This window comes from Delphinapterus leucas, chromosome 2 (genome assembly GCF_059928025.1).
Source record: "Delphinapterus leucas isolate spDelLeu-1000000601 "Yukka" chromosome 2, BTC_Dleu_Yukka2, whole genome shotgun sequence".
Taxonomy (NCBI): domain Eukaryota; kingdom Metazoa; phylum Chordata; class Mammalia; order Artiodactyla; family Monodontidae; genus Delphinapterus; species Delphinapterus leucas.
This window is the reverse complement of record NC_143130.1, coordinates 148,699,522-148,722,705: the sequence shown is the minus strand read 5'-3', so window position 1 is coordinate 148,722,705 and position 23,184 is coordinate 148,699,522. Positions and strand designations below refer to the sequence as shown.

General features: G+C 46.5%; 1 long non-coding RNA gene across 1 annotated transcript; it reads left to right on the top strand.

Annotated features, from left to right (window-relative positions):
* Nucleotides 1–22,752, top strand: LOC149750319 (uncharacterized). Its single transcript, XR_016392207.1, has 3 exons — nt 1–12,303; nt 13,122–13,316; nt 15,242–22,752. It is a non-coding gene; the product is annotated as an uncharacterized LOC149750319 (long non-coding RNA).
* The last annotated feature ends 432 nt before the right edge of the window (nt 22,753–23,184 follow it).

Below are 23,184 nucleotides of genomic sequence, written 5' to 3'. Positions count from 1 at the left end.
GCGGGGGAGAGGCTTAGGCAGCAAATGGGGATCCATTGGGAGTAAGGGGTAGAGGAAAGGCAGGGGAAACATTTGCCAAGTGTAAACACTGCAAACAGATTTCCCCAAAGGCCAAGCTTGCCCACTGCTGCCTACATGGTGTTTTAAATCTTAAATCCCTGAGGAAAATAATAGAGTACAAATGGGGAATTTGCAAAAGAGAAAATCCAAAAACTAAAAATGCACTTGAAGAGATGCTGAAACTCATGAGTAATCAGACAAATGCAAGTTAAAACAACAATGAGATCTCCCTTTACACCTAATAAACTGGCAAAATTAGAAAGCTGAGTGACACCCAGCATTGGTATCAACATGGGTGGCTGGGAACTCCCATGAAATTTGGGTGAGCAGATCAGCTGATGCTGCTATTCTGAAGCATAACCACTCAGTGTCTAGTTAAACAAGGTATAGACCTACCTAGGACCTGCTCCTGCACAAGGATCCTATGTAAATTCTGAAACTGCTACATAAGTTTGTATAAAACTGCATGAAGTGGTTCAACATAGCAATGTTTAAGGATGATGAAGAACCAGGGGCGTGGGAAGGTCTGTCTCAGTGAAGTAAATGGGTAAAGTGTGGTTGATGTACACCATAGATTACTGTATCAGTTGGGTCCCTGCAGGAACCAGATGCAGACTCAAAAAAGGTGACTAAAGATAGTCTTCAGTCAAGGTATGGGCATGAGTTACCGTAAGGAATGGTAAAGCCCCAATCTCTAGCAAGAGGGGCAAGTGGCGAGAACAACCTGAATCAACCAGAACTGGAGTCCTAAGGGAGGGCCACCTGACAAAAGCTGTGGCTTATGTGGAGAAATGCAGCTACTGACAAACTGGACTAGCAAGAAAGGAGCCAGGGAGCAAATACCTGACCTCTCCCTTCCTGCCCTCTTATCTCTTCATAGTGCCCCCTGTTGGCCAATCCAATTGAAATTTGGAGAGCAAGGGAGCACAATAGCAGGAAGGAGGAAGCTGAAGGGGCAGACACAGAATATCGATCAGAAGCATGCAGGGACTTCCCTGGTGGCATAGTGGTTAAGAATCTGCCTGCCAATGCAGGGGACATGGGTTCGAGCCCTGGTCCGGGAAGATTCCACATGCCGTGGAGCAACTAAGCCCATGTGCCACAACTACTGAGCCCGCATGCCACTGCTACTGAAGCCCACTCAGCTAGGGCCCGTGCTCCATAACAAGAGAAGCCACTGCAAAAAAAAAAAAAAAAAAAAAAAAAAAAAAAGAGAAGCCACTGCAATGAGAAGCCCTCACACCACAACAAAGAGTAGCCCTCGCTCACCACAACTAGAGAAAGCCTGGGAGCAGCAAAGAAGACCCAATGCAGCCAAAAATAAATAAATTAATTAATTTTAAAAAAAGGAAAAGACATCAAGGCAATTCAATGGGTAAAGGAAAGTTATATCAACAAATTGTGCTGGAATAACAAGTTACTTATAAAAAAATGAACCTTGACTCCTATCTCGTACCACACACGAAAACTAGTTCAAAATGTATCACAAACCTAAACATAAAAAGCTAAAACTCGGGCTTCCCTGGTGGCACAGTGGTTGAGAGTCCGCCTGCCGATTCAGGGGACGCGGGTTCGTGCCCCGGTCCGGGAAGATCCCACATGCCGCGGAGCGGCTGGGCCCGTGAGCCATGGCCGCTGAGCCTGCGCGTCCAGAGCCTGTGCTCCGCGACAGGAGAGGCCACAACAGTGAGAGGCCCGCGTACCGCAAAAAAAAAAAAACAACAAAAAAAGCTAAAACTCTAAAGCTTCTGGAAGAAAACATAGGAGACTATCTTCACAAGCTTGGAACAGGCAAAGGTTTTTTAGATAGGACACAGAAAGCAATAGCCATAAAAGAAAAACTTGATAAATTTCTCTCTCCTTCCCCAAGTCTCCCTTCAGGGCTGGCATGCCTCCTCTCCCCACATGTTCCATACAGAGCCCTCACCCTCTACTCCCATCAGCACCATGTTTCTGAGGGCTTTGGGGGATCATTCACACAAATTTTGCCATGATTTACTCAGCATTTCCCTTTAAACCAACTCACTCCCTTTTACTTAAATCTTGTCCAACCTTCTTTTCGCTTTGTCCTAAACAATCTTTGCTGTGAGATCCCTAGTTTGATAGGGTTTCATAGGGTTGTCATTTTTCTCTACTAAATATTAAAACAAGTCCCTATTAATTTTTTTTTAATGTGTGAAAAATCTAAAACTATTTCATGTACTGCACTTTTTCTTTTTTTTGCGGTACGCGGGCCTCTCACTGTTGTGGCCTCTCCCGTTGCAGAGCACAGGCTCTGGATGCGCAGGCTCAGCGGCCATGGCTCACGGGCCCAGCCGCTCCGTGGCATGGGGGATCTTCCCGGACTGGGGCACGAACCCGTGTCCCCTGCATTGGCAGGCGGACTCTCAACCACTGCGCCACCAGGGAAGCCCGTACTGCGCTTTTTACAGGTCTTGTGAATATGTGAATGGGTGTGAGCATGTATGTGTGTGTCTGAAGGTGCGTGTGGGCGGGTGAGAGTGAGCATGTGCAAGTGTTCATAAATATGTATGAGTGTGTGTGTGAGTGTGGGTGCACTGCAGGTGAGTGTAGGTGTGTGCATGTGTGTATGTGTGAGTGTATATGAATATGTGAGCATATGTCTGAATGTGTGTAAGTGTATGTGTTCCTGACTGTGCCTGACTGTGTAGTGTGTGTGAGTGTTGGGGTGGGATGGGGCTGGAGGAGACTAGACTGGCTACATAGTGATGAGTCATAGTGGGAGGTGACCACCTCCCCTTGTCCCCCAACAGTGAGCCCTGATCACCAGGAAACAGGCAGGGCAAAGAAAAGGCATGTGGGCCACCATGCCCTTCAGCCACTTCCTGCTTATTATCCGCAGGCCCTCAGAGGAGGGGTGTGGGGGAGTGTCTTCTTGGCCAAGGGAGCACCTGGTTACAGCTGGTGTCCTGGTAACCATCACCAGGGACTGGGAGTACTTCTGGGAACAGCAGAAGCCAGCAGGCGGGGGCAGGTCCTCCATTGCTATATTTACAGGTCTGGATTTAGCACAAGACCTTGAGGCGGGGGACCGAGCTCCTAAATTTTCAATATGTTCATCTCCCTGGCAACCTTGTGCAAGGGATATTTTGTAGGAGCTCAGAGAGGTTAGATAAATTGCTCAAGTTCACACCGCTAGGATATTCAGAACCAGAGCAGGACTCAAGTCAAGGGTTTTTCCATTAAAGTTCAGACAGCCCGGCACCCCCCAAAACCCTGTGGCAGCCATTCCTTGCACATGAGAACCTGAGCAGTAATGCCACATGACACCAGATTTCACTGTGGCTATAATCATATGGGTCTACCCTGTGGTCTTAGCTAAGTGGTTCTTTTGCCAATTTCCATGCCAAACCCCTCAGCCAGGAAGCAGCTGGTGTCTTGTGTATGGGAATCTCATGAGTCGGGTGACACTGCACACAGCAATTGGCATGCAAGGGCATTGATCAAACAGAACTGACTTCAATTTGAAGTACTGCGGCAGGGTCCTGGAGGTGGGGGAGGGCCTCTGTGGAGGGACAGGGGTGGCCAGAGCATTGTGTTTGGAGGGCTCAGGGCTGTGACTATTTAGCAACCATCATGGAAGCATTTCAATATTTAAATAATTCTGGCACATTCTGCATGTCAGCCTTGTACAAAGGATCCCGGTGTTTTCAATCTTCTCAGAGGTAGAAGGTGAGGAAGCTCCTCTCTCTGTCCTTCCTCTGTCCCCTACGCCCTTGCATTGTAGATGAGCCCTTTAGTGCCAGGCACAATACTAGAGACTGAATCTCTGCCTGCACCCCAGGAGCTCCTGTCCTCCTTTTCTAAGAGATATTCTCTCAGGAATCCGGCGCAAATCCTAGGTTATAGAGGAGTCAGGTTGGTGCTGGTCAAGGTCAGTGTGCCCTGAGGGTCTGGGACGCAGGTCATTGTCACTGCGTGGAGTTCAGGGCAGAGGCGTTATGCACACAGGGCCCTGAAGTTGGCTCTGGGACTCAGCCCCCCACCGTCTCATTTAGGCTTCACAGCGGCAAATGTATTCACAAACTTCGGGCTAAAGAAGCTTCACTTTAAAGAAAGTAGAGGAAACCCTGTGGCAAGCGAGATCGTGGGCAACTCAGGGTGGATGGGTATTTGGAAGGCCCTGGGCTTCTGCCTAAGGACCTGCCTTCCTCTCGCTCAGTGGTTCTCAAACTCAAGTGAACACGGGATCACTCCAGGGGATTAATAGTTAGGCATGTATTTTAGCATGAAATGGAGGAAAATGACAAACCTATCAGACTAGGGATGGTACAGCACTCTCCATGGCAGGTCCCGCGGGGCAGTGCTGGGCCCCCCTGTCATGGGCAGAGAGCTCCAGCCCTGTGTCCATCACTCCACTCCGAGCTCAAAGTCCTGGGGGAGGGAGCTGGAGTGACAACCAAGACTGCCAAAAGGAGAGAGATTCCCCCTAAAATGAAAATCTGGGTGCTGCTTTCTAAAGCAGGGCAGAATATATGCTGGACAGATGGATAACAGCAGACGTCCCCAACTGGTTTCTGTGGGAGGAAGGTGGTGCTGTGGAAAGACATGGACTCTGGGGTATGGACACCTGATTATGACCCCAGGCTTATCACGTCTGCTCTGTAACTGTGGACATCCTCTATTTATAACCGTGCCCAGACTTCCGGCAGCTCCTAAGGAAAAGCCCCAAATATTTTCAAGGCTTGGTGTGATCTGGTCCTGCTTCATGTCTCTTACCTGTCCCCAGACCCGTGGCCTGGGCCTGAGCCATCCCTTCTCTCTTCAAGCTCTTCCTCTCCCTCTCTTCTGCGTAATTAACGGAATTAGGCGGCCTCCTCAGCCTTAAGACCTCACTCAAACCCCCAGCTGCCTGAGGAAGGCCTCTGTATGAGTCAGGGTTCCCCAGAGAAACAGAATATCTCTGTCACCTCTATCTCTGTAGATATAGAGAGAGATTTTAAGGAATTGGCTCCTATGGCTGTGGAGGCTGGCAAGTCTGAAATTTGTAGGGCAGGTCGGCCAACTGGAAATTCCAGTAAAAGTTCATGCTGCAGTCTTGAGTCCGAAATCCACAGGGAAGCAAGTTAGAAACCCAGACAAGGATGGTTTCTATGTTGTAGTCTTGAAGCAGACTTCCTTCTTCTTCTGAAACCTCAGCCTTTGCTCGTAAAGCCTTCAACTAATTGGATGAGGCCCACCCACAGTATGGAGTATTACCTACTTAAAATTCACTGATTGTAAACGTTAATTACATCTAAAAAATACCTTCACCAAAACATCTAAGTGGTATTTGACCAAACAAGTGGGTACAATAACCTAGCCAAGTTGACACATAAAATTAATAATCACACTTTTCCTGACATCTAGGGAAGATAAGCACCCCCTTCCTTCCCCCCGCTTCCTGCTTACACGCTATTCTAGGACTGTGACTCTCTCCTTCATAGAACTATGACACTTTCTAATATTACCTGCTTAGTTTTGCTCTTTTCCACATTTTGCACTGTGTGCCTAAGGTGTGAATTTTTGTTATTTATTCTCAGAAATTGGGTTGGGGTGCTTATTCAATCTGAAGATTTAGGTTTTTCTTAAACTTTGATCAATTCCCAGCCATTATCTTTTCAAATATTGCTCCTCTCCCATTCTCCCTCTATTCTCCTGGGTATGCTAGCTAAGGTGTGCTAGATCTTGTCATTTTTTTCCCCTCTGTGTCTCTTAGCCATGGTTGCTTCCATATTTTTCCGCTCTTGTTTTTCTCACTATGCTAATGGCAGAGTGATTTTTTTCAGAGGAATCATCCCACTTGCTAAATGTCTCTTTAGCTGTGTCTTATTCTGCTCTTCAATCTATCAATTTTAATAAATAATTTGTTAAAAATTGGGTTGGCCAAAAGGTTCATTTGGGTTTTTCCATAAGATGTTACAGGAAAACCTGAACGAACTTATTGGCCAACCCAATATATTTTTCATTTCTAAAACTATTTTGCTTGTGTTCCATCAATTTTTTTCATAGTCTCCTATTCTTTTTTTTTTTTTTTTTTTTTTCTGAGAGTTATGTTTTATTTGGCCGGAAATTTTAGGACTTCAAGCTCAGGAGGCAGCATCTCAAGTAACCCTGAGAGAACTGCTCCAAGGAGGAGTTTTGCAACAAAGGGCAGGTAGTTGGGAACATCAAAAGGTTATTGTTAATTAAAGAAAACCAGATATCCCAAGTTAAGGAATTTAGCATCTTTCTATGTATGGGAAGATGCAAGAATCTGGGCTCACTGAAATCATTCCTTTGATATGCACCTCAGCTATCTGGGGCCAGTATCTTCTGTTTTCACATCCATAGTTTCCTCAGGGTTTTCACATCCTGAGTTTCCTCAGGTCTCACTGTTGGGAGTGGCCACAGTCTGACGGCTGCTAGATGGCAGGTATTCTTTCCTTCCTGAGTTTCCTCAAGGCTCACAGGCTGGTTGGAGGGCTGCAATCGCTGATGACTGTGACATCCTTTGTTTACTGATATGGTAGGAAATATTCCATTTCTCAGATCCTCCTCTTGGTCAGGAATTCAACGAATATTTGGGAGACATTTCATGACCAAATTTTGTCCCAAGGCACTGGGACATAGTATCCTATTCTTTACTATTATTTCTTTTCTTTAAAAAATTCTTTATAATCACTTAAAATGTTTATTTTAGGTTTTCAGATTTCTTTTGTATTCTTTCCATTTCTTAGGGGGTGAATTCTTCTGTATTTTTTGTTTATTTTAAAAAATATTTTTATATTTACTGATTATTTCTTATGGTAGTTTGTTTCCCTCTGTGGTTTATAATTTTTGATTAGGAACTCATCTTCAATGGGAGTTGTTTTGTTGTGGGACGTCTGTGAAAATGTCCTTACAGAGTACTTTAGGTTTTGCTTCTGTCCGGGTCCTAAGTTCCAGACTAACTTTTTTTTTTTAATTAATTTATTTTATTTATTTATTTCTGGCTGCGTTGGGTCTTTGTTGCTACACACAGGCTTTCTCTAGTTGTGGAGAGTGGGAGTTACTCTTCATTGCAGTACACGGGCTTCTCATTGCGGTGGCTTCTCGTTTCAGAGCTCGGGCTCTAGGTGCGCGGGCTTCAGCAGTTGTGGTGCACGGGCTCAGTAGTTGTGGCTCGCAAGCTTTAGAGCACAGGCTCAGTAGTTGTGGTGCGCGGGCTTAGTTGTTCTGTGGCATGTGGGATCTTCCTGGACCAGGGATCAAACCTGTGTCTCCTGCATTGGCGGGTGGATTCTTAAACACTGCGTCACCAGGGAAGTCCCTGGACTAACTTTTATGTTAACTTTTTGGCACAGGAGTCCTGGGACCAGTGGCACACCAAGGAGGGGATGCAGTGGGAGCCATCTAACTCTCCCCTCCATGTGGGGCAGGCCTGGACCTTCCATCTTTCACAGGAACTTTTCTCCCACCCAAGCTCAGGACAGTGAGAAAATTTTGTTGCTCCTCCTGCCGGCCTGATTGGTAGAGTTTTCCCAGGCTTCTTATTCCCTGACTAGTTCTCTCTTTAAATCTCTAAGCCTTAAAAGGATAAGTTCAGAGGGATAAATTCCTGCCCTCCTGCCTCAAACAGCCTAGGGCTACCTCCTATCTTTGAAAGGGCCTTAGAACTCTAGGCTCCAGGACTTAGGGCCTTTATCTAGTCGAAACCCCATGAATCATAGTCTCGGCTCTCACTCCTCATTCTGACTTTGAGTTCTTGCACTATCTTTGGAATCTGAGGATTTTCCTTTTTTTCTTTTGAGCTCAGCTGTGTATTTTCAAATGTTTTACTTGTGTTTATACAGCACTTCTATATGGTAGCAAGAGAGGGGCTGCCTGAAATACGTCAATCTAGCATGTGGACAAAAGTGTGCTAATACATTGATCTGTGCGTTATCCAAGTAATATTAGTCTCCCCCACTAGATGGTAAACTCCATGAGGCAGGGAATGTGTTGGCTTTTGTTTCCAAAAAGGACTGAGCATATGAGTTCAATAAATAGTCTTGAATGAATGAATGAAGATACTCTCTCTGGAGACATTAGTACCTAATCCATAGAGCTGTTGGGAGAACTTAGCAAGAGAAAGTATGTCAAATGCTTGGCATATGGTGTGAGCTCAGAGATGGTATTTATTAATCATGTCTATTAAGTCAAAGGCTCTACCATGATGGTTTCCCTGTAATTATTCAGCTCTCACCCCTCACCTCAGACTTTAGTCCTGGCCTAGGATAGCAGACAGGTTCTGTGGGTGTGGCCTCCTGACTTCCTCAGAGTACAAAGGTCAGCCCTTCCCACCAGAACAGCCCTAGCTCCTGGGTTTTAACCTGAGCCCCAAGGCCTGAATATGAACTGGCTAAAGTCCTGTCCTGTCTAGGGATCCCTGACCACACCATTACCAGTGATCCCTTGTACGGCCCATTTTCTCTAGAAATCTCAGCTTTGAGAGGTTTGTTGAGGAAAAATGTATTTAATAAGTAATCATTGATTTATTTTTGCATTTTAATTAACCGAAGGCATTCAACTGCCTGGGCTTCCCATCAGCATGATAGGGTGAGATAATTTTAGCCCAAAGCAAGGAAACATAATATTTTCATCAGGCTGTGTGGACTCTCCTCCCATTCCTAACCAGGGATTTGAAGACTCCAAATGATAAAGTCCTGCCCAGGGGGACCCACCAACAGCAGCAGTGCCTTGCAAATCAGAACCAAAGAGGACAGACAGGGACTTCTAAGATGGCACCCAAGGTCAACCTTATAAGTATTATAGTTTCAAGAAACTAGGTGGAAATGGTGAGAGGCAAGAAGGGAACTGACAAGGCTTACAATAGGTTTTATGTAGCCTCAGGAAAAATAATTTAAAATGTGGTGTGTGTGTGTGTGTGTGTGTGTGTGTGTGTGTGTGTGTGTGAGGGGGGTCTCCTTGGGCATGTTGGAAAGTATACTCAACCAATGAGGGGAACTTTGAGCTATGGACTAAAAATAATGAGATATATTAAATGCCTTTTACATATCAGTCACTTCACTTAATACAATTCCTCAACACCTGTGAGGTTAGTACCAGCCCCCCACCACTTTACAAGTAAAGTAACTGAGTCAGAGGGATCTTAAGTAACCTGGCCACGATCATGTAGCTGGTAGGTCAAGAGCCAAACTTGTGTGACTCCCATGCCCAGTCTCTGGCCACCAGAGGACTGCCTCTCCTGCGCATGAGGAATGAGTTTTAGGCACTGATTCCCAACTTTGACTGCTTGCTGGAATCTTCTGAGGATGTTTAAAAAATATTGATGTCTGGGTCCAAACACTAGAGATTTTTTTTAAATTAATTAATTAATTTAGCTTTGGCTGCGTTGGGTCTTCGTTGCTGGGCGCGGGCTTTCTCTAGTTATGAAGAGCAGAGGCTACTCTTCACTGCAGTGCGCAGGCTTCTCATTGCGGCGGCTTCTCTTGCTGCAGAGCACGGGCTCTAGGCGCACGGGCTTCAGTAGTTGCAGCATGCAGGCTCAGCAGTTGTGGCTCGCGGGCTCTAGGGCACAGGCTTGGTAGTTGTGGCGTGCGGGCTTAGTTGTTCCGCAGCATGTGGGATCTTCCTGGACCGGGGATCGAACCCATGACCCCTGCATTGGCAGGCAGATTCTTAACCACTGCGCCACCAGGGAAGTCCCGCCGCATGAGCTTCTAAGTCAATAGTGCAGGTGAGGAGAAGTTGAGAATTCTGAATTGGAGATGTGAAGCTTCGAGTCTAGACCCGGGGTGGGGGCCAGGGAGGGGAGGTAAGCTGGAGATAACATTTCATTAGCTTGTAGATGGGACTGACAGCCATGGGAGAGGTGGGATCCCTGGAGAAACTTAGAAGGGAGGGGAAGGGAAGTGAGGACTGGGCCCCAGGCCTACACCATGGAGAGGTCAGGAAGAGGAGGCTGAACCAACCCAGGAGACTGAGAAAGAGGAGCCAGTGAGGGTAAGAGTGAAACCATGTGAGTGGGGTGTGCTGATGGGAGTGAGCTCAGACAGGCAGGAAAGAGGGAGGGCTTAACTGTGCCAAAAGCTTCGATCAGCTGGTAAGATAGGGACCAACCTAAAACGCTGAGACTTGCAAGTTGGAGGTCATGGACAACCTTGACAAGAGAGCTTCAGAGGGGTGGTGGGGACTTAGACTTCACAAGAGTGAGTACAAGAGTGAATGGGACAGAAGGAGATGGAGATACAAGGACAGACCAATCTACCTGAGAGATTTTGCTATACAAGGGAATAGAGAAATGGACTAGCCCATTGGGAGAAGAAGGAGAACCCAGATGGTCACTGATGACCTTGCTGAGAGGTTTCAGAGCAGCAGACGTGACAGACTGGGGACTGCTGTGTTAGGCAGGAGGCCGGCATGTCCTTCCTGAGACTGAAGGAAAGAGGGAAGAAAGCGTAAATGTGTAGACATCTCCGAAGGAAATGGAGGGCTTCTGCCAGTGTTCTTTCTCTGTGGCCTGAAATTTCACCATCACTGTTTTTGGAAACCTGACTTTCAGCAACCAAAGAGAAAGATGCCACCTAAAGAGCAGAGCCAAGATGGAGGCCGGTAGAGAACGGGCCCCAAAGAAAGGATGAGCTCTAGTTACAACCCCTTTGGCCTAAGGTTGCCTGTCAGGGTGGATCTGGTCAGAAAAGCCGGTCTGGCTGGGGCAGCAAGTGCAGGACAGCACATCTGCAGACAGTCTACAGCTTCAGGACCCAGGACTTTACCACTGGATAATGCATTAATTTAGGTATCCCCCGGTTCTGACTAGGGGCTGATGATTCAGAAGGGCTAATGGACCCTCGGTAGGAAAGAATCCTTCCTGCTGTTTCATGGTTCCCAGAGCCACACCTGTGAAATAATGAGGGTGACCTTTGCATCCAGAAAAAGGATGTACCAGTTGAGATGCCTCAAGCCAATAAAACAGTGATGCTTGCTACTCAAAGTGTGGTCCCTGAACCAGCAGCATCAGCATCAACTGGGATGTCCATAAAAATACAGAGTCTCAGACCTATTGCATCGGTCTTACTTTAACAAAATTCCCAAGTGATTCGAATGTGGTCACCTAACCACTAACATTGAGAACCACTAAGTTAAGCCATAAAGATATTTACTTTGGGAGCTAGAATCCAGGGTAGATTCGGCAGCCCCCCTGATGTAATTGAGGACTAACAATTATCAGAGGGTTTTTTTTTTTTTTTAATCCTGATGCTTATTGCCTCATGATTGTAAGACAGTTGCCACAGCTCCTGGAATCATGCACTGATATGACAAGGTTCAAAGCCTGGGAATGGGGTGAAGGGCCAAGGTGATAAGAGCTTGTTTTGTGAACTCTCTCCTTTTGTCAAACAGGGAAAAAACTTTCCCAGATCCCTGCAAGAAATGTCCCCTTGGCTCTAATTGGGCAAAGGCTTGCGACCCTCACCTGCTAGGGCATCTGGGAAAGTGAATTTCTGACTTTTCATTGTCCATAATAGGAAGCAGAATATGGAGGAGATGGGAAAAGGCTACTAGGCAGCCAGTCATCAGTGCATGCCATAAAAGGCAAACGTGAACCATAAATTCACATAAGGCAAACTTAACGCATTAAGTAATTCAGTAATTAGTTAAGTAATTATTTAATGATAGAAAACAAAGGAGATCAGGGTCTCCCATTAATTTTGTCTTTAACTGATTTGATCAATTAATAGATCATTTTTTTTCTGTTTGATTGATTTGCTTTATGTTTGTCCAGATCAAAAATCAAAAGATTTTGTTTAAAATACAAGCTTCTGAACTTCCCCAGTGGCACAGTGGTTAAGAATCCACCTGCCAATGCAGGGGTCATGGGTTCGAGCCCTTGTCCGGGAAGACCTTACATGCCGTGGAGCAACTAAGGCCCCGTGCATCACAACTACTGAGCCTGAGCTCTAGAGCCTGTGAGCCACAACTACTGAGCCCACGTGCTACAACTACTGAAGCCTGTGCGCCTACAGCCCGTGCTCCGCAACAAGGGAAGTCACCGCAGAGAGCAGCCTGCGCACCACAACGAAGAGTAGCCCCTGCTCGCCGCAACTAGAGAAAAGCCCGCATGCAGCAACGAAGACCCAGCGCAGCCAAAAAAATTAAATAAATTAAATAAAAAAAAAATTACAAGCTTCTTTGAAGGCAGAAGTTCCCATCTGAATGTACTGTTCCTAGCTCTGTGTCACTACACTCAGTAAAAATATAGGTGAAGAGACCAAGAATAAGGTAGTCAACCACGTCTATTAATGCTCTTCAAACATATAAATGTGCTGTCCACAACAGCTGCATAAAAAAACCCTTAGAATTGTAATACCCTTTACCACAGAAATTCCACTTCTGGAAATTAGTCCTAAGGAAATAATCATGAATGCATTTCAGAAACAGCCATTGACAAGCTGCTTATAAAAACTGGGGACAACTTAAATCTCCAATGACTGGGTGTTTGTTAGATGATACAGCCATACAATGAGATACTAAACAGCTATAAAAAAAAATTGACAGCATTGAGTAGTATTTAATGGCAAGCGAAGATGTCCACAGTGTATCATTAAGTGAAAAAAGCAGTTTATGAGGCAATAAGTATACAGTATAATCACATTTTAATTTTTTTAAACAATTATGCTATGAAAAAAAAAACACTGCAAGGACACACCACAAAATATTGCCTCTCTGGATGGCAGGATTATGTGAGGTTTTGATTTTTTCCTTATGTAATTTATTTTGTAAACATGTTTTATTTTGCTATAAGGAAAAAAGAAAAGTTAGGGTTTGTGGAGCTCTGATTAGGACCTAGGCTTCCCTTTCTCACCCCTTCTCCCTACCCCCAGGCTAAGCAAGAAGACTTCCCCTGCCAACTCAGAATGCTGTGGAGGCTTCTGGATATCCCTCCCACTTGGCCAAGTTTCTGTTTTGGTGGAAACTCTCAATGTTTCCATTGTCTGACTTGAGAGCGTTCAAATTATTCAGCTTAGTTAAGTAGGACTAGGTGTTGTTTTGATAGAGACTCTCAGCCATCGATTTTCTTTACCTCTTGTTTGTTTTAGAAGCCAAGAAAGAAAAGGGTTGAGAGGGAAGGCAGCCCACCTTGAAGTATCTACGTCTGAAAGGCAGCCTTTCTGCTGGAAGAAAGGACAGTCGGGATGGCCTCTGGCTGGTGACTTTCCACACTGCCAGGTCCTTAGAGTCTTGAAAGCCAGCAAGAGCTGTTTCTTCGCAGTAGTAGCTGCCTGGGTTCCAAGGTGAGTCAAATAATATCCCTTATCTAAGTAGACCAGATGGTGGTTTCATGAGTGGACATTTATCCTCTTAACTCAGATGTACGTTCCTACTCTGTGCCAGGTGGTTTTGTGGGGAGAGGGAGCCAGTCTAGACAGGTGACCATGGCAACCTCTCAGGGGTGGTGACATCTGAGCTTAGACTTGAGTGGACTTCCAGCCATGAGCAAATCTGGCGGAACAGGTTTCCAGACAGAGGAAACAACAAGGGGAAGGACTTGTGTGGGAATGAGCTTGGCCATTTCTAGGAAAGGAAGGAATCCTAGGAGGTCTTTTCCTGGGATAAATTCCCACAATGGGGTGACGGGACCAAAAGTTATAGACATTTTTAGACTCTTGATATATATATGTGTGTACATATATATCTCTCTGGATTGTTTCCAAAATGAACTTAATTAAGATCTTGTGTTCAATTGTTAACAGTGGTTATCCTGGAGAGTGGGATTCAGTGGTCGACAGGATGAGAAAAGAGACTTTAAAGTTTCTATCTTCTGCATGATTTGAATTTTGTGCCGAGAGTATACATCATTTTTATAATTTAAAGTGACCTAATGTTTTAGAACACTGGTAATAAGCAGGGTGATAGATATAGTGTTTTATTGTCCTAAATATCACACATACATATATAAATCCATTATATGTATGAAATATTTCATACTAAAAGCTTGATTTTTTTATGAAATGTATTAATTTATACGCTACCAGGTAGCTCTAAATGTGACAGTTTCACCACATATGCACAAGAATCGACGATTATTACTCTTTAACATTTTTGCCTCTTTAATTGGGTTCAGGCTCTAGTTTGCTCTGGTGCTAGACAAATCACTTTATCGTCTGTAGGTTTCAGTTTTTTGTCCAATGAGAAGAAAGATCTGACCAAGCTCTCAATTCCCTAATAGAATTTTTCAGGAAATTTAATAAAATAGTATGTGGAAAGGCACTTAGTAAAATTTTAAATGCAATAGACTAGAACAGAGGAAAGAGAGAATTAGGAAGGAATTTCCACCTGGAATGGACTCCCCCTTTATCCACATCTCACCAAGGCCAGTGGCTTCTCAGTTCAGCCTTCCTGCACTCTCTCATTTACCCTGTTCTGTCCATTATCTAAATTCTGTCTCAGATGTTCTTAAACCTAAGGCTTTACAGTGTGACACATTAATTGTTTTGCATGCATTAATGATGACATCCCCCAGAGGAGGGTCCAGTGAAGGCATGGTGTCCTGAGGGTGGCAGTTTAGAGGAGAGGAGATAATTTTGGGGGAAAGGGTGGTCTTTCCCGATACTAAAGTTACAGAGAGTGGGATGGGTTGGGAAGAGTTTTAAATGAGGTTTTATCAGAATTAGGTTCTAGTCTGGGTTTTTCAAAAACTAGCTCTGAGCGTGTCCGGTCTCTTCACCTTTCTGGTTTTGGCTTCTTGAGATGTGGAGCTCAACAAGCGGGGCTACGAAATTTTCCCTTTCTGTTTCGTTATGGTGTTTTAGGGATTTGGTAAAGCAACGTACTTTAAGAAGCCTTGAAAATGGGGAGGCTTTGTAGAAGTACAAGGGTCTATTGTTGCTATTTAATGACTGCCTTTGTGCCCAGCGGGTCACACAAGGATGCTCACACAAGGCCTGCTGACCGAGGTTGGAGGGAAGGGGTCCTCTCACTGGCTCCAAGTGTCATGGACAGACCTAGAGCTTTGATTCTAGGCAGAACTCAGTTTACACCTTTGTTCTGCCAACCACTACCTGCTAGTTATTAAACCTCCCTGTGTTCAACATCCTATGCTCACCAATATCCTGTGCTTCTCCCCTCCTGGCACATGGAAGACTCAGCCCACTTGGAGGCGGGTGGGGCCATGGGACTAGTTCTGGCAACTGAAATGACAGCAGATGTTCACTTCCAGGCTGAAGAAGAAACTCATGGGCTTCCCTGGTGGCACAGCGGTTGGGAGTCCGCCTGCCGATGCAGGGGACACGGGTTCGTGCCCTGGTCTGGGAAGATCCCACGTGCCGCGGAGCGGCTGGGCCCCTGAGCCATGGCCGCTGAGCCTGCGCGTCTGGAGCCTGTGCTCCGCAACGGGAGAGGCCACAACAGTGAGATGACTGCGTACCGCAAAAAAAAAAAAAAGCAACTCATGCATGATTCTCCAGTCTCTCTCTTCCCCTGCCAGGGCAATTGTGGAAGAGGCCTTGAGTTTACATGGTGGGCCAAGAGATCAAAGCAGCCAGGGTCTTGGAGTCACTGCATGGAAGACTGCTGTGAGTGGCAAATACACACTAATTGTATAAAAGCACTGAGATTCTTAGGACTGTTTGTTACTACAGCACAACCTTGCCTATCCTGACTGACACACAACCTGAGTCTCAGTTTCCCCTCCCCTACTTCACATGGCTGTGGTGAAGATTTAATAGAGAATATGTGTCAAGCTGTTAGGCCCATTGTTAGCTCAATGTTGACTCATAGAAGGGACTCACTAAATGTTTAATTCTTGCCCACCCCTAGCAAGATGGTCATTCTTGGTAAAGTCACACAAGGCCGCCCGACCAGACCTTCCCATGGACCTCTGGAGCATAGCTATGAGATCAGTAGTTCCTCATGGAAGCAGGCATACCATCCTTATTAAGCTGCAGGTATTATGAGTTCTATGTCTCCACACTTCCCAGTTCTTTCTGTGGAAATCCTGGGGTCATAATTTGGGTTTGTTGAGAGATGTGGCACCGACAGCCTCTGACATCTGTTTACAACAAGCTGTGACAGCTCCGCTTTCCCTGCACCACTGCCACCATCGGCTTCCATCCACAGCAGGGGGCAGGGGTGGGGCTGCTGAATGGTTGGGAGTTGGGAGGGAGCTACCATTGCCCCTCCATGTCAAGCGGCTCAAAGAAACATTTGGGAATATCACATGCAGTAGGGCCTCTGAACCTCACCTGGTCCATCCCTCGACTCTTTAACAACAACAAAATAATAAAAATAAAATAATTAATTCAAAACAAATTCTGAGCTGTGGGTGCCTTTTTTTTGTTTTTCCTTTTTTTGAGTAAGGTTTAATGAAATGTTGGTGGTGCTAAAGCAAAACATGAACCTGAATGCTGAATGGGGAGGAACAAAACCCCTGTGAAAAATCACCTTCCCCTTGTTAATGATGGCTGGGTGTGTTTGAGGGTGGTTCTGTGTGGGGGTTTGTGCAGCCAGGCTGACACTTTTAGCTACATCAGGAAAGCAGTTTCTTTCTTTCTTTTTTTTTATAAACTTATGTATTTTATTTATTTATTTTTGGCTGCGTTGGGTCTTCGTTGCTGCACGCGGGCTTTCTCTATTTGCGGCGAGCGGGGGCTACTCTTCATTGCGGTGTGCGGGCTTCTCATTGCGGCGGCTTCTCTTGTTGTGGAGCACGAGCTCTAGGCATGCAGGCTTCAGTAGCTGTGGCACAGTAGTTGCAGCACATGAACTCAATAGTTGTGGCACGTGGGCTCAGTAGTTGTGGCTCACGGGCTCTAGAGCGCAGGCTCAGTAGTTGTGGCGCACGGCCTTAGTTGCTCTGCAGCATGTGGGAATCTTTCTGGACCAGGGCTCGAACCTGTGTCCTCTGCATTGGCAGGCGGATTCTTAACCACTGCGCCACCAGGGAAGTCCAGGAAAGCAGTTTCTTGAACCCCACAGTGAGGGAGAGAAGTTAAAGAGCCCTTAGAAATTTAAATCAGGGCTCTGGTGGTATTTTCCAGAGCCAGTGACTCAGGATTGCTCACCTAGACACCTTCCCCAGCAATATTTCCCCTGCACGCACACTGTCTCTCCACACACACGTACACATACACACACACACACACACACACACACACACACAGCCTCATCCAGTTATGGAGAAGATGGGAGCACACAACTCAGAAATGCTTTTCGCCTAGCCTTGGAAGACACAAAAGAAATGCAAGTCCATTTTCAAAGTCTAGGCCTGGCTGTGGAGGGGCCTACTCCTCCCTCAGTCCCTCTCCTGACCCACAGGAGCTGTAGGAGACAGTTCAGGAAAATGGATTCCACCCCACCTCTCCATCTTATGAGAAGCAGATGACTCCTTCCTCGGAAATGGCCAGTGCCTCCAGAAATCCATCCTTGTCCCTTCTTTGTTCCAAAACAAACACTTGCCTTGGCTTCTGTTCTCACGCCCAGACACGCTCTACAGGAGTAGAGCTCCTGAGCCAAAGGCCTGGGACTTGAATGGAAGTCAACAGACTCTCCAGGACCTGCGACCACGGAGAGGTGGGGCAGGGTGTCCTAACAAACATTCCAGACTTACACATCCACACAGGCTTATCCCCTTCACCTAGGTAGGCTCTGGATTCACTTCAAGGGTGATAATAATTAACAAGGTATCAGCATGTATGGGGCATTTGCCAAATGTTAGGCTCTCTGCTAAGATCTGTGTGAGTGTTTCCCATTTGACCCTCCCAGTCCCATTAATAGAGGAGGAAACTGAGGTTCAGAGAGATCAAGTCACGTCACTACTGGGTGGGGAAGATGGAGTCCAACCCAGGCCCAGATCTCTCCACCCCAGGCTTAAAACTACTTTCAGAACTAGGAATAAATGCCGTCTTTTCAGATCTTCACTGATGGCCTGAGGATTCACCTTCATTTAGGTTCAATCAGTGGAATCTGGAGCTTTCACATTCCTTCCTTATTTCACTGAAATCTTACCACAGTGAAGCATGTGGCTGAGCCTCACAACCATCTTAGGGAGGGAGCCCTGGACTCTCAGAGAGGTTAAGGAACTTGCGGTAAGTGACACTGTGATTGCTCTTGGGAATGGATTTGAATTTTGGAAACAGCCAAAAGCTATTTGGAGTAAAGTCTACTCAACTAGTTAATGTATCTATCTGCAAAATTAGGCGTGCTCAATATAAATTTACACACAACGGATCATCTTGTGTGGTTCATAGGCTGGTGTTTCAGGAATGGTCAGAAATTTCTTCCGAGTCTGAACCAAAATCTGCCTCCTTGTAATCTGCTCCTGTGACTCCAGTTCGAATCCTGCAGCCACATAAAATCGGCCTCATTGCTACCTCTCTCCACACTCCACTCCATCCTCACAAGCGTAGTTATCCGGATGCCAACCCAGCAGATTAGAGACTGCAAAATAAAAACAAGTGGACATGCACATTAGAATCACCTGAAATGATTCTAACGTACCAGTTCCCAGGTTCTACCCCCAGAGAGTCTAATTTTATCAGCCTGGGTTAGGGCCCAGGTGTGGTTGTCTTTTTGAAGTTCCTTAAGTGAGTTTAGCCAGGGTTGAGAACTGCTGTGTTCAGAAGAGAGGAGAAATTAAACCCGGAGAGTCTGGGTAACTAGCCCAGGAACCATATTCTAGAGCTGGGCGTTAGGCCACTGTCCACCTGCCCCTTGGTTCCTCTGGACATGCCCACCCTACTTGACCCAAATGGGTCCCCTGACTGTGGGGTCCCAGCAGGGACAGCAGGGGAATGATGGTCTCTGCAATCTGCCCAGTTCTGAAAGTGTTGCTCATCACCCACAGTAATGTTTGATTTCTTGTGACAAAAGGAATGCTGGAGAGCTCGGCGCAGGTGATGCCCTGAGTGCCACTCTGCTCAGCTCCCACATGAGGACATGGACTTGGGGGTGTGGAGTCGGGTCCAGAACTATGAGAGGCCCGTGTCTGTGGACATTCTCTTGACTTGCACTTAGATCGTTAGAAGTACATACTTCTGGAACCATGACACCAGCCCTACTATAATGGAGTAAGATATCCAACTTTCCAGGAGATCTTACCTCCCAGGCATTGAGACAGGCACCCCTGCCCACCTCCTTCAAAATTCTGAGGGCCAGAGGAAGCCTGTGGAGTGAGGCTGCCTCTATTAGTGTCTTGTTTCTGATAAGAAAAAAGATTTTTTTTTTTTTTTTTTCCGGTACGCGGGCCTCTCACTGTTGTGGCCTCTCCCGTTGCGGAGCACAGGCTCCGGACACGCAGGCTCAGCGGCCATAGCTCACGGGCCCAGCCGCTCCACGGCATGTGGGATTTTCCCGGACCGGGACAAGAACCCGTGTTCCCTGCATCGGCAGGCGGACTGTCAACCACTGCGCCACCAGGGAAGCCCAAGAACAAAGATTTTGAATCCTCGTCTAATTTAATTTCTGACCTTATAGGTACTGTGTACGTATAATGCTGATGTTTTGGGACTTCCCTGGTGGTCCAGTGGTTAAGATTCTGCGTTTCCACTTCAGGGGCATGGGTTTGATCCCTGGTTGGGGAACTAAGATCTCACATTCAGTGTGGCGTGGGCCAAAAAAAAAAAAAAAAAAGCGCATGTTTTATATAACCTGTAGCTGGGGACGTGAGGATGGGTTGCCCTCCTGCCCTGGCACTGAGACTGATAGGAATAACAGGCCTCAAGGAGCCAAGGCAGGGATTGTCTCCACTGTGGCTCCCCAGGGGAGAGTCCACTGACTTGCCAGGGCCTAGCCTCAGTCCCTCTCCCTGTAACCCTATATTTAAGCTTCTCTAGATGTCTCTTTTTCTTAAGCCCCAGATGCTGTGGTCCTGGCTCTCCATTACCCTTCTGCCACTAACAGAAATATTTATCTGGTTGTTACTCCCCTTACCTTTCCCTTCCATGGCTGTCCCTACCCCCTTCCCTCAGCTCCAGGACACACTTTACCTAGAAAACAACAGGAGGGAATTTCAGGCCAAGAAAAAGGCACAGTTGTAGTGATTAACTCAATTGACTACCATCTATACACATGGATACAAATATATATTGATTCCACAGATGCAAGTTCATTTTGTCCATCCTCAACATAACCTTGCGTGATGGATAATTTTATGGGTCAACTTGACTGGGGCACAGGTGCCCAGATATTTTGTCAAACATTATTCTGGAGGTGTCTGTGAGGGTGTTTTTAGATGAGATTAGCATTTAAAGCAGTAGACGGAGTGGAGCAGGTTGCCCTCTTTAATGTGAGTGGGCCTCATCCAATCAGTTGAAGGCCTAAATAGAACAAAAAATCCTGACCGTCCTCTGAGTAAGAGAGAATTCTTTCTGCCCGATGGCCTTCAAACTGGGATGTTGGCTTTTTTTCTGCGCTTGGATTCAAACTGAAACATCAGCCTTTCCTGGGTCCTGAGCTGCTGGCCTTCAGATCTTGGGACTCGCTCACCTCCTTAATCACGTGAGCCAATTCCTTATAATAAACTTCTTTCTTTATTTATATACATCCCACTGGTTCTGTTTCTCTGGAGAACCCTGACTAATCATCACCTTGCCTCAGAGACATTGCCAATATCCCCATTTTGCAGATGGAGAAAATGTTTCAGAGTCAGGCCACCATCACCCACTCCGATGTGCGCTGCCCTGCCCTCTCTGGATCCTGCGCACTCCAGCTCTGCTCGCCTCCTTCCCTCCTTCCTCCCCATGTCTCTGTCCCTTCTGCAGCTCATCTTGTCCAGGTGGCAGCTCAATCTCCATCCCCCTTCCCCATCTGGGCCAGCATGTACCTCGATCTAAGAGCTGTGATTCTTTCCCTGGTTCTTTACAGGGAGTTGGACAAATCGATATTTATGGGGGAGTTAAATACACACACTGGCCTTCCCTGATTCTGCAGTCACTTCTTTTTTTAAACACTTGAAAATATCTCAGAGCCCACCTTATTCCTTTGGTTGTCAAGCCACACCATTGTTTTGTAGAGAAGGCTGTATTTGCTGGAGACCCTGTCTCTCTAATCTCCATTTCTTTCCCTACCACTTTGCACATTCCTTTCTCACTCCAGATAATCTCCTTCTGCCTGCAGGTCTACTTCCAAAATAATTCAAGGAAAGGTGTTTGACTGGCTCACACATTTTGACCTGCTGTGGTTCCCAAAATATTTTGGAGAGATCTAGGGGGTAGGTTAGCTTCTTCTTGGCCATAGGCTGGGTAGTTTTGGTGTGACGGCAAATGTATTCTGACTTTCAGATGGTAGAAAGAAAGGAAAGGAACGAAAATAAGAAAGACACCAATAGCAACGCCCAACAGCTAAGTTTATATGAACGTAACCATAATAATTCTCTAAGGACAGCTTGTACTTTACCTTGGGCCAGCCAGGAGCAGGGGGCACCAACAACCACAGTGAGCCATATACCAGGTTTAAGATTATATTTACCCAGGTTCTTTTTCCATCCTAAGTATTTGAAAACACTTCAACACATTCAGTGTTAATAATTCTTCCTTCTGAGCATCTAGAGAAACAGGTCAGTGAAGGGACTTACTCAGTATGATGGAGCAAGTGGGAGACAGGAAGATCTTTGAGGCCTGGACATTGTCCCTTATGAGGCTTCTCCTCCAGGCTGGAACCTGGGAACATGGTCTTAAGCTGGAGACAAAATAGAGTTAGAGAGAATGTGGAGGAGGGCTTCCCAGAAGGCAGAGCCTGGAAGCGGGACTTGAAGAAAAGGCTAGTGGGAGGCTGCCAGGCAGGTCAGGAGGTCATGATTCCCAGAGTCCTCCAGACCTCTGGTTGAAGAACCACTTCACTGTGAATTATTACCCCTGCTCTTGTTTGTGTCTGTATAACAGCCATAACAATGGATGCCACAAAGGTCAACCCTGGGGCTCTTGCTGCGCCAATGCATTTAGTAAGGGTTGGGGTTGGAGATGAGTTGATGAAGTTGCTGTTGATCCAAACACGGTTTGGCTAGCCAAGGCGGTGTGAAGCCTGTGAGAAACTCCAGATGGAATTCATGTCCTCTGGGGTCCCAGGCAAGGATGGCAGCTAAAATTTAACTTGAACACATTCAAGGTAAGGCACATGGGGTGGAAGTTCATTTCAGCTTCTCACATGAGACGGAGGACTCTGAGTGGAGTGCCGAGAAGCTGGGGTGACCCACAGGGAGTGGGCACTCACTCAGTCCAGGCCAGAGGCCCACCTTGGTCACCAGAGCAAGCAGCGTGCCACTTGTAGAGGAGCCCTGGGCCCTGGCCTCCTGAGGAGCTGCTGGACCCCACAAGGGTCTGGGCTGCCCCTTTCTGTGTGGGGTCATCTCACATCCCACCCGGCATTACTTGGTGGGATCTTAGCACTTCCCCTTCATGTGACATTAGAAAAGGAGGCCCCAAGGGGTGGAAAGAACGACCCAGAGTCACCCAGCTGGATGGAAGCTGAGCCAGTACCAGAAACCGACGCTTGGCTTCCAGTTGGATTATTTCCACTCTTCTTGCCTGTGGGCCCCCGACCCCTCCAAGCCCCATTCAACCAGAGGCAGGTAAACAGCAGCCGCCCCCCAGCCCCCAGCTGGAGATGGTGGGGGATGGGCACCTGGGGCCACCGGGTTCTCATTCGCTCCTTCACCCCAGTTGTGCCTTCCAATGAGTGCACACCAAGCCCTTGCTATGCCTCGTGCACCATTACATGTAAGGGCAGGAAATCTAGAGTCAGACCGTGACCATTTAATTCCTCTGAGGCTTGATTTCCTCATCTGGAAAATGGACAACATTAATCCCCGTGTCTAACACATGTGGTGAAATGCTCTATGAAGGGCAGCTATACAAGACAGGGGGTCCAGGCCCCCAAGAAGTTCATGGTCCTCAGGGGAGCCAGATTCACCTAAAACTATACTCAGGGTGTATGAACATGGTGGTTTAGGAGCAAAGGAAGGAATAACTAACTAACTAACTAACTATCTAGGGTATACCAATATTTGCCCTGCCACTTACCAGCTGGATGACCATAAACACATTTCTCATCCTCTCTGGAGGAACCTGAATCTTCTTATTTGTAAAATGGGATAACAGAAATAGCACATAAATTCAGGGTTATGGATTTAAGAATTGGACATAACAAATATGAAGCACCTGACGCTCA